We start from the raw sequence: 11,819 nt of genomic DNA, 5'->3' as shown, positions 1-11,819 counted from the left end.
TGTTTAACAAGTTACCTGCACTGAATATTTTCTCAATGCTCATTCCGTCATGTATGCTCAGTGGCATTGTCCTTTTGTGCAATAGAGATTATATATATATATATATATATATATATATATATATATATATATATATATATATAGTTATATATATATGTTGTTGCGCGTCATACTGTATGCCTTTTAATAAACTAATCGAATGAGTACCATGGTAGATCTGCAGAAATACACATGCAGCTGTGTTGATGCATACTTAAGCATAGAATTTGACATTCACTTAGATTGGTCGATGCATGCAGCTAATGGAACATTATCAACTTGGAGCAGCACCTTTTTATTTGACTGCGCGAGCAAGCTGAAAGGGTAAAGTAAGGTTCATATCTATGGCACGAAAGGTATATTGATTCTGCCACAGTGCGCTTTTTATGGCGTTTATTGCTCGGCATACCTTTTCTAGTATTTCTCACTGTAGTGGAGCCCGATACCACTGAATATGCTTGCTATTCACTCAGTTTATACTTACACATAAGAAAGCAGTTAGTTATGCAGGGTGCATACTGTAGGTTTCACTCTTTGTGAAATTTCGCTTGTTGTTCCTTGTGTATTTATTTTAGGTTCCGAGGATTGAATTTCCTGTACAGAAAGAACAGCTTCGCCCCACTTCTCTCGAAGGCACCAGTCATCTTATCAGCTGAAGATTATTGTGCACGCAGCAGTGACGAGTGGTTTTGCAGTTAGAAGTATACCAACACTGACATTACATTATTACAACAAGCTTAGACTACCTTGTCGAATTTTCTCTTTTTAATGTCGAAATTTATACTTCGAGATGTAATAGGTTGTAAAAGTGACCCCAGAAACTCGCTTACTCTTTCTACGTGTTTTTTTAATATTTTATAGGTGTCAATCAACGCGATACCTCTCAGTCGTTTGCCCGACTAGCGGTAATGTTTGTGAAAGTTGTGAAGATTTATTGTATTGAAAACAATGAATTTCTAGTACAGAAAAAAAACTTGGTCACGTGATATATTTCAAAATGTTTCAGAATGCCATCAGAGTCCTGTTTGTCCGACTTGCAGTTTTCCTATAATAAAGGCAGATGTTAACATATGGTCTTAATTGTTTTTTGCTTCGGCGTTATGTTTGGTCGAACCTTACGCTACAGGTTACTGCTTGCACTACTGTGGTGTGGTGTGTGTGTGTGTGTGTGTGTGTGTGTGTGTGTGTGTGTGTGTGTGTGTGTGTGTGTATGTCTAAGTGCCTTCCACGTCTTACTTTGTCGTTTTCGGCCCAGTCTACGTACACATATATACACTGGTTTCATGCAGCTCATTCAAGACCATGGCACCTTATTTTATCAGCTGCATGCATGCAGGTATAAGTGCAGTGGGTGACACCAGTATCTTCCTTCTTCCCTGTCAGCCGCAGAGAAGGTTCATATATGCTCCTCCCTGAAAACAATTGAGGCTTGGGCCAGTTGGTGATGCATATTTGATGGAATGAAGTGCTATGAACGGCTCTCCTCAAAACACAAGACTAAGCGTCACCTCCTCTGTCTGCTTGTGTTGTCCCGTTAATCGCGCTTCATTTGACTCTAGTATGCTTATCCGTGTAACTGCCATGGTTTCAAGGGGGCTTTTAGTGTTACAGCCCACTCGCATGGGTGTAGCTTCATCCAACACACATTGTTTGGGGTGTTCATAAACAACTATTATAGAAGGTTGTAAGGTTTCTTTACACCCTAAAGTTTTAGGGTGTTTATAAACACCTTATTGTTAAGGGTGTTCCTAGACACCCTAAAAAAGTGTTTCCAATGGAACAAAAATACTGGATGGAACCTGGATGGAACCGCTAAAATACTGGATGGAACCGCTAAAGAGTGGGAAAGAACGTCTCGGGAATGTGCCATTTTTGAAGACTTTCGTTGATGCCGACGTCGACGCCGACGCCGGACTACTTCGCCTGCCTCCCTGTTTGTCGAGTTGTCTCGGGCTATTTGTCTGAGAACCGCGCGCTTCTTTTGGATTCGAGGACAGTCTTTCGACGAGGCAGCATGAGGACTGCTGCAGTTGGCGCACTTCAGAGTAGTCGCCCGACAGGCGTCTTCAGCATGAGGTTCAGCGCAGCGGGGACACAGTTGTGAGTTGGGGCATGCTCCCTTGACGTGTCCTAGCCTGAGGCACTGATGACATTGAGATGGCTTTTGGATCAATGGTTGAACGGGATGTCAAAAATGTCCAACTTTAACGTGGGACGGTATGCAATCTTCCTTGAAAAACACTTTTACGCAGCGCGTATTTCCAAGGCGCCGCGCTTGCGTAATGACAGTTCCCTCGTTTGCAGGCTTGATGAGGGTAGACAAGTCAGCATTAGGAATGGCAGTGTCGATGTCATAAATTACCCCGGCAATTGATTTGTCATCCATCGGGATAAAGGGGCGCATTTTAATGCCACCTAGCTCAGTCATTTGCTGCAGCTGTCCTAGCGCACTCGCATCGTGCACGTCTATGGCGAGAGTGTTCTTCCTTGGGTTTACTCGTACGTCCTTAATTTCATGTGGCACCGCACATTCGAGAGCAACGGAAAGGGCTTGCCTGTTCAGAAGCCGTAGGTTGCTTGATGGATCTTTGAGCATGAAGATGATGACGTGCGGCCAGCGCGCAGGCCTTGACTGCACAGTTGCTGTGCTAGCAGGAGCTGATGCTGCTGTATTCACCGTCCTTCTCTTCGCCCTCTTACCCCGGACAGGTATAAAGCTGCCATCGGATGTTTCGTTTTTCGGCATAGAATAGAGATCAGTATCCTCAGTGTCATTGGGAGAGCCAGCTCGCTTCCTTGCGGTTGACGGGTGTGAGAACCTGTGACCAGACAGGCCTCTGGCATGCTCCACGGCCATCACCGCAAAACGGAGACCACGAGCCATAGCGTCACCGTAGTGTGACTAGGTGGTATAATATATTCACTACTTTTTTAAAACCACGAGGTATAACCTCACAGTAGTGTGGCTAGATGGTATGATATATGCACTATCTTTTGAAACCACGAGGTATAACGTCCCATTATTGTGACTATGGTATAGTACAACCACTACCTTTTAAAACGACGAGGTATAACGTCACAACAGAGTGACTATGGTGATACGCATGCCATTGGCTACGACGCCTTTGTTTTCAGCGGGAGTTACGTGTGAAGCGATTTTAGCCAACTACTCTGGTAAATACGCGTTTATAATTTTCTGAAGGGCTGCACAAATTTTTGTAGCATATACCTGGTTGTTCTGCGAACTGCTGCCTTCATGTTTAGTGGACCAAGGACGACTTTATCGAGTATCTGTCATGCATACCCGTTTACGATACCCACTCTAATTACCAAGAATACTGGACGTTCAAGGCACGACTAAGAGCATTAAAAACAGCTACGCTGTTAAATACTTCAGTATATAATGCTACCTGTGGGACTATTAGGTGTATGCTGATCGAAGGACAGGGTTGGCGCAAAAACCCCATCGTATCTTTGTGTTGTGTTAATACATTGCCTTGTTTTTTTATTTATTCTCAATTTTTCACAGACGGTTTCAATTCGGACGTGCTTCATAACAGTATATCATTAAAACATCTGAGCAATGTAGAAACAATATTAGTTTTATCAGGGGAAGCTCCCGGTGCAGTTGGTAGCACTTTTACGTATTATGTGGCACTAGGTGGTAGTGGTTTGTTTTACTTGCAAGTACTCCTACAGAAAGATGGTAGTTGATTTTGTTATTTATTGGTTTACACAAATGTGGTCTGATGGTTACCTTAGAGCTTTCTTGCTTTGTCTACTTGAACGTTTAATGCATTCACTCCGCCTGCCTTGGAATCTCGACTGCATGCCGACGCATCACATGACAGTCAACCCAGCCTGTATTGATTTGAAACGGGAGTACTTCATGCTCAGGACGCCCACTCGGTCTTTTCGCACCTGCAGGCATATGTTAGTGTGAATAAAATACCGCGGTAGCTTTGAGGTGTCGATACTTTACAATTTAAAATTTCGAACGAGGCCCGAGTTAACCAAATAACTAGACTTGTCCAATCTCTTCGGTGAACTGGTTTCAACATGCGCATGTAGGAAAATCAACGCGTATACGACGAAACCAAAAATATACGATGGAAACGAACGCCAATCTCGAAAGCCTTTCTTTCTCTAGAGCTTAAGCAATATGAAAACCAATGACGTCCCATACGCCGTCTCCGCAATAAGAATCTCGACGACTATGATTGTGTTCGTCGAAACCTATGTACATTATGCTTGTCGCTTGCAACACTCGTGTGAATAATCCTACAGCCAAGCCAGGACATGCTGCGTGAAGAGGCGACATGATCACCCATTTTCGCGGTTCTGGTTTGGCATAGAGCGCCTTTTATGGTGTATTATACGGCATTTGTCTTGCGATTGTTCCCAACAGCGAGGTTCCCAATACACTGGGTCCTAAGGATACAGTGCCCTGACCAACAAAAGCGACGTAGCAGCCGGAAAAGCGTAGCAGTGATGAACAAAACAGAAGGGTTCTACTGTAATGGGACAGCTTGAGGTGCCCTTAGCCCATGATGTACACTGCGGCAGTGAGTTGCGCATTCATAATAAAGAAAAACGGTGTTAAAAGAAAAGTAAAAAACTGCATTGTTTGTGCAATACAATGAAAGGCAATCAATTAAAAACAACGCAATATAACAGTGGCAAGTAGAACATTTACAGCAACAATAATGCACAATCTCACAAGGTAAACTCAAAAGCATGTACTTAAGTTACTGACCGTCTATATATTTGAATGCAAGTACAATGGCGGAAGAAATTACGCGTAAGTCATGGAGATCTACAGAGTTTAAATGAGAGACCGTGGTTCAGACTTTGTTATACTTGTACTATCAATGCCGGCGTCATGAAAAGATTTATTCAGTGTCGGTAATATGTTTTTATTTATTTAAAAGCTATAACTGGTTCCTGAAAACCTGTGACGTACCCAACGTTCTTCAGTGCGAGCGGCTTACCTTGTGGTGGTAAGTTATAGACGACCGATTTTATTAAACCCGCTTGCCAAACGAAGCCAAATAGCCACCTTAGTCAGAAAACATCACAAATCTGGCAACACTGACTAAAGTTTTTTCGCTAGGACTTAGTGCTAGAGACTACACATACAGGACCACTGACATGATCTTCAGCAATCCCAAAAGTGAGATTTTTCGTTTCCAAGGTGTGCACTATCAACATTCTCCACACACCGCAGTGAGATAACAAGTATAAATATTTTAGTTTATTTAGGGTTGTCGTCTGCGATTACTTGAAAACGAATGTCACTGCTGTGGACGTTGCCAAGACACGTTACTAGAATTCCCCGAGTTAGCGTAATCTGTGTCGGGCATGCAGTCTAAATTGATGGAATTCGCTGCGAGAGTCCAAAGCTTTTTAATGACAATTCACTCTCCGTTGCTTACACGTGTGACTGACAGCGAATTGACAGCTCTCGTTAGTACGTCATGCCTTGCAGTCTCCTGGTGACGTCCTACTTGGGTTGACACAACGCTGAGAAGCCATTTCTCGATACCAACACCGTAATTGCTGTTTTAAGGTAGTGGCTATAAAATATGATGAATCCAATTCCAAGCACTACAAAACTTTTCCATAGGGTTCTCAATACTGGTGTTTCTATATAGAGCAAAAACCCGAAAATATATTCGTGTCAGGACTTTTTTAAGCTTGCTAGTGCCATTGAGTGCATATCCTGTGGCTTACCTGCCATAGCCTAGGCCATCATGACTGCCATGCCGAAAAGGAGGACAACGAAAAGCAGAAGGCCAGACAGCAGGAAGTTTAGCGCGGACTGGCCACTGAAAATGTTTTGAATATTTGTATTTTGGTGAGGTGTAAAGAGACGGATAAACAGCGATTTTTCCACGTAACAAGAATCACAATCTTGGAAATGTCTGTACCTATAGCGTGTTTCAAGGGTTTCCGGTAATCCGTCATTTTTAAAAGTCTCACACATCAATGTACATGTACCACATTCTGCCGTGTATAATGTGCCCTGTCACAAAGCCCGCAACTTCATTTCTACAAATGAATGCAACAAAATGCATGTACATAACCCCGAATATGCCCCTAAACTTTTTAAGACCAATCTCTCGTTTTCTCTTGCTTTCATTTCTTTGGGGGGGGGGGGAGGTTGTATGCGAGAAATTTACATATACGAAAACGATGTTACCATCGGTAGTATTCAGGTACGATCACTTAGATACAGACCTATGATTTAATTGTGAGCAACACCATGTCCGAAAGGCAGACAGTGCCCTCTGCAGTGCATTACTTAGTAGCAACGATACGCCCAGTAGAATTGACCGTATCGCGTTTTAAAGGTGTGGACAATCGACAAGGCGAACTGTATGCAAGACATATGAGCGTTGCCATCGTAATATATACAGGCAAGAAAGAAGAACTTGCATACTTTGATAGCATTACATTTCAAGTCTAAAGTCATAAATATTACAATTATATAGGCTATAAAACAGAACTGAATACGCAGGTGAAATCTTCGGCGGGCGAGCTGACATTGTTCGTGCCCCTCCACATTTTTGCTAACGCTCATTGAATCTTCAGCGGCAGCAACATCCAGTTCTCAGGCATTGCCGTCATACATTCATGAACCCTATTGCCAATAAAACCACCGTATTTCCTGCTAATATTCAAACTGAACTAGTGTACACGAAGGTCATGCACCTAATGAAATGTTTCGCAATGCAGGCGCAATATTACGCGAAAAGATTATCCAAAAAAAGGAAACACAAACCAAGACGTCCTGTTTCGGTTACTTGCTCGCTACTGATGACTAAAATACGCTAAAGAGGCTGAGCTCTGAAGACTGCCAAATAGTATATGGTGTATATGAATGGCTTGCCGTTAGCAGCCATGATAACGTACGCTTTTAGTTCACCATTACTGGTGATGATTTCATGGATTAAAGGAAAAAAGTACGCTTTGTGTTCCAGTGTTTAGCGCGCGCGCTGGTGATCATGAGGTGAACGCATTTTGTTCGGCAGGTGTCATGACGAAAACAAGCTCATTTGGTAATTTGTACGCGCCTTTGGGAGGCCTTCAGTTATGTAGAAAAAGGCCGAGATAGTGGAGCCATCAACGCTAAAAACACACCGGAACTTTCAAATAGCTGTAAAAATAGAAAACTATGTCGATATCGCGGAAAACCTATCATGACTTTCCAGAGGCATTGATCAAGCAAATGGCAAACGCTAGATAATGTGCTGCCATCTGTGAGGCATTGTGAGACTCTTTATGGTCTCCAAGATGGCAAGCGTGCGACATGTATCTTAGAGGCTTTGCAAATCTTGCTTTAGATAAAAAAAATTGTATGTTATATTCGCGCGCGCGCGCTGGTACAATCTACTGTGTGCGTGTGTGTGTATGTAACAAAACATTATCAGGTATGCCCTTTGCAGTTGAAGGGCGCACTAAGGGCCAGATCCACGATCGCGTTTAACTTTGAAAGGTGAAGCTAAGGGTCCTCAATTTTTTTGTTTAGCAATACTATAATATAGCATTATTAAAATATTTGTTGTGGAGTCGCGGACCAGAGTGCCGCTCTTGAAACGCACGCACAGAGAGATGCACTATAATTAATCCATACATCGTGAACATTTATTCAACAACCGTTACAAACAACAATATCGCCAGCCGATCGAAAACCTCACTGGTGACACGCTAGAAACAACCTTATACAATAATCCCAATAAGACACTCAAACAGAAAAACTAACAGAAGGTTACGCGAAGATGCCATCCCCAATGATCGAATCACCACAAGGCACCTACAGGAGACGGCCCACAGTTTTCGGATCCCGCGAATACCCGTGAAAAGACGACCAATCGCGTCAGCCGTCCCTCGCCAAAGAGAGCCCCGAATCATCTCTGTGCGGTCACCTAGCCTCGCCGCTGGGCGGCACTACCAGCGCTACTGCTCTAACTATATTAATGATGATTATGCTTGAACGCAAGCACAACGCAACATCTCGCTTTGTGACTGAATGGTGCGAAAAATGGCTGATGAAAATAAACGTAGAAAAAACTAAGCATGTGCAATTTTCTTCTAGGACAAGATCCGAAACTTATAATTACTTAATAGATAATGCCAAAATAGAAACAGTTTCATCTTTCAAATATCTGGGAGTTGCATTCACCTCCGATTTCAGCTGGGCCCCCCATATAGAAAAAATCACATCGAAGGCGTGTAAAAAGCTCGGCCTGCTGAAGCGTCACCTTTATTTAGCTAATTCAGAGACACGACTCCACGCGTATAATGCTCTTATCCGCTCTTCACTAGAATACGCGCAAATCATCTGGCATCCACTTGAGATGCGTCTGACTAACATGCTTGAATCCGTACAGAACAAGGCCGCGCGCTTCATTCTGTCATCGTACTCAAGATACCAGAGTGTATCTGCCTTGAAGGACGAACTTAATCTCCCCCCTCTCACCCAACGCAGGCAGTTGTCAAGATTAATTTTTTTTTTCACACACTGTACCATCATCCAACACCATTCGCTCGCAAATTTATACTCCCGGCACCCCATACGTCCGCACGCGCTGACCACGCTCACAAAGTTGGCCCAATTTTTGCCCGAACAAACAAATATCAGAACTCACCCCTTGTTCTGGCAATCAATGAATGGAATTCTTTACCTAGTAGCCTAGTGGACCAAACAGACACCTCTTCTTTTCAAACCGCACTCCTCGCTTTTCTAGCTAATCAAAATACCCTGTAACTTGTCTTCATCATGCTCATCTTTTCTAGGCTGTAAATGTGTGTTCCTGCCTTCCAAATACCAGATTTTCTGTCACATTTACACTTTTTTATATGTTTCACGCTGTACTTTGCAATTGTGTACTTTTGCTGCCTTTATGATATTGTAATGTCACTTTTGTTGTGTTGATTCTTTCTTTTAACAATTTTGTACGTTGTATCGGCTTTAAACCCATTCCCCCCCCCCCTATGTAATGCCCATTTGGGCCCTTAGGGTACCTAAATAAATAAATAAAATAAATAAATATGCCACCTCTCCGAGAGACACGTGTGGGCCACGACGAGGCGGAAAATACTTAACTGGTGTCGATTGCATCCACATACTGTGCGGCTCCTTGGACTTTAGAAAAATAATCACATGACTGTTTATCATATATTCTATATATCCTTGCTCTGTCTTCACCAGTTCGATAAATTTGTAAGAAAGTGCTCGGAGTTTGAGCAACGACTATGCGGCCTACACTATAAGCCAGCAGTATAATCTCCTTAGAAAAGGAAACACCATGAAAATTTGAACACGTGTGTTTAAAAGACTGTAACTTCTTTATTTATTACTAACTTACTTTATGAGCACACTGTTCCACTATTGCTCTTCGGTTTACTTTTGCCGTTTCTGTCTTCGGCAAGGAGTCGAACAGAAAGACGCCTCCGTAAAGGTGCTTGTGGATAGCCAGTTTTCCTGCGAAAAGATTGGGCAGAATTGCTCAGCTGTACCAAATATAGCTTAGCCACAGCAAATATAAACTAATAAAACACTGCAACATTTTTGATCTACCACGACTTTCCCTCCAATCACTCGCATTCGTAACTGTAACCTCCATTGCTTCTGCACGCCTTTCTCTCTGGCCGGGAGACACACACAGGTTTTAAGTTCAATACATTAGGAGGGCACAAGATTCACGTGCTTTTATAATAGAACGAAATCTTCCGAAGCATAACTTCCTGAAACTAACTAGAGGGACTCTGGCGCTGTTATCGTTCCACCACCAAGAGAATGACGGTATGTACACTAATTTGCCTAGTCTTCATGCCTGCGAGCTTCGAGCGCACTGGCGGCTATGTTTATTGTTCTAGTTTGTTTGTGTTTGAAGTAAAAGAGCAATTGGTTCTGAACTTCATGACCTTCATGATGTGAACTTCAGTGAATTGCAACTGCTGCACATTTTCCGATGGTCGCCCTGTTACAAATGGGCTCCATGCCACGCGAAGTCAAACGGAGCCGATAGAACAAAGATCATACAAATTTCGGTACTACTCATGATTCCCTTGCTAGCTTAAGTACCATGCCTTGCAGCTAACATATACACTAGCGTCAGAGTTCCCTCTAGTGTAAATTTAGAATATCATATATTCCACAGTATGCCCACTAATATAGCAGCTATTGAGGACGTCCGGACTTAGTACTTTTCGGAAAGTGAGAACGACACTCTAATCATGGTGAAATAATATTACAAGAGAAGGGATCCTCGAAAGAACTTGGCTGTAATTTATTTACAGCCATGTACAATTTATTTACGCTGCAAATTACACTGACAACTCATCTGAGGCAAATCTTCTTTGCACACCACTCGACCTGCTATTATGGATGTTTTTTTTTTGGTACTTTTTGTAAGCGGGTGCATTCGCAGGTGTCTACATCTTCAGACAAAACTTGTCTTAAGTGCTACCCTTAGCTAGCAATACAGGTGACTCAACAGAGACATGGGAAATACTTAGCCGGAACTGAACTGCGTTAGAAATTGACATTGTTAAACAAAACCTGGAAATATTTAGTACGTGGAACACCACCTGCCGTAATGTCGCTGGTGTAAAAGATCTCATGATATCTGAGATACACCAGCCCCCTACCAAGCCGAAAGCTAGGAATAAAATCATGAGGTAAATCAAGGTTTTGTAAGGACCCTCTTGGTAAACAACTCCATGTAAACGTACATTGTTTTGGCCTCTGCGTTGTAGCCGGAACCATTCTTTGAAGAACCTTGATCAGCTTACAGACTAGTGGGACGCCATTATTAATGCTTGGTCAGGGCAACACTCTCAGCCCGCAGCTCATTGATTGACTGATTTGTGCGGTTTAACGTTCCAAAACCACCATATGATTATGAGAGACGCCGTAGCGGAGGGCTCCGAAAATTTTGACCGCCTGGGGTTCTTTAACGTGCACCCAAATCTGAGCACACGGGCCTACGACATTACCGCCTCCATCGGAAATGCAGCCGTCGCAGCCGGGATTTGAACCCACGGCCTGCGGGTCAGCAGCCGAGTACCTTAGCCACTAGACCACCGCGGCGGGGCCAGCCCGCAGCTCAATCTCAAAGAATGACGCTTGATAAGAATGCACAGGTATACACAGAACACGTGCACATATACAGCTGGAACAGTTATTACTTCTTCCTGATTGATCAGCGGATGATGACTACGCCAGCGCCTCCTCACTGGACATTGCGACGCGTGGGGTGTCCCTCAGCGCCGCCTTCGGCGTATGGCGTTCCAAGCATTGCTTGTTCGGCGTCGCACAGTGTGAATTGGTACAAAAACGGGTTTCTCTTCCATGGACCTTTCAAAAACAGCTGAAACAAGATCTAGTAGCGTTGCTTTAAAGCGCATCCTTAGCAACACCTGGAGGGTGGTACTGAACATGCCGAAGCGCTTCCGAGATCTGCGTACCAGCAGCGGTAAATGCTCACCGTTACCATTCCAAGTAACCAGTGGCACGTGGCAGAGCTTTCGAAAGCGGTAGGCTGCGGAGTTAGGAGTCACAGATTGAAGTCTCAACAGCGCCGGTCGCAAACTCCTTCGACCAATTTATTTTTGTTCGTGGCTTTACCTACCTACCTGTCTTAGCTACCTACATGTATTACCTACCTATCTACCTACGTATGTACATACGCACATACATACATACATACATACATACATACATACATACATACATACATACATTACATACATACGTACATACATACATGCAC

At 43.3% G+C, this 11,819-nt stretch overlaps 1 pseudogene; it reads right to left on the bottom strand.

Moving 5' to 3' along the window:
- Positions 1–2,522: 2,522 nt before the first annotated feature.
- LOC142767509 (luciferin 4-monooxygenase-like) overlaps positions 2,523–11,819 on the bottom strand; it is a 28,174-nt pseudogene continuing 18,877 nt past the window's right edge.

This window comes from Rhipicephalus microplus, chromosome 7, assembly GCF_043290135.1.
Source record: "Rhipicephalus microplus isolate Deutch F79 chromosome 7, USDA_Rmic, whole genome shotgun sequence".
Taxonomy (NCBI): domain Eukaryota; kingdom Metazoa; phylum Arthropoda; class Arachnida; order Ixodida; family Ixodidae; genus Rhipicephalus; species Rhipicephalus microplus.
Note: the sequence above shows the minus strand (reverse complement) of the source record. Positions and strands in the feature narration are given on the sequence as shown.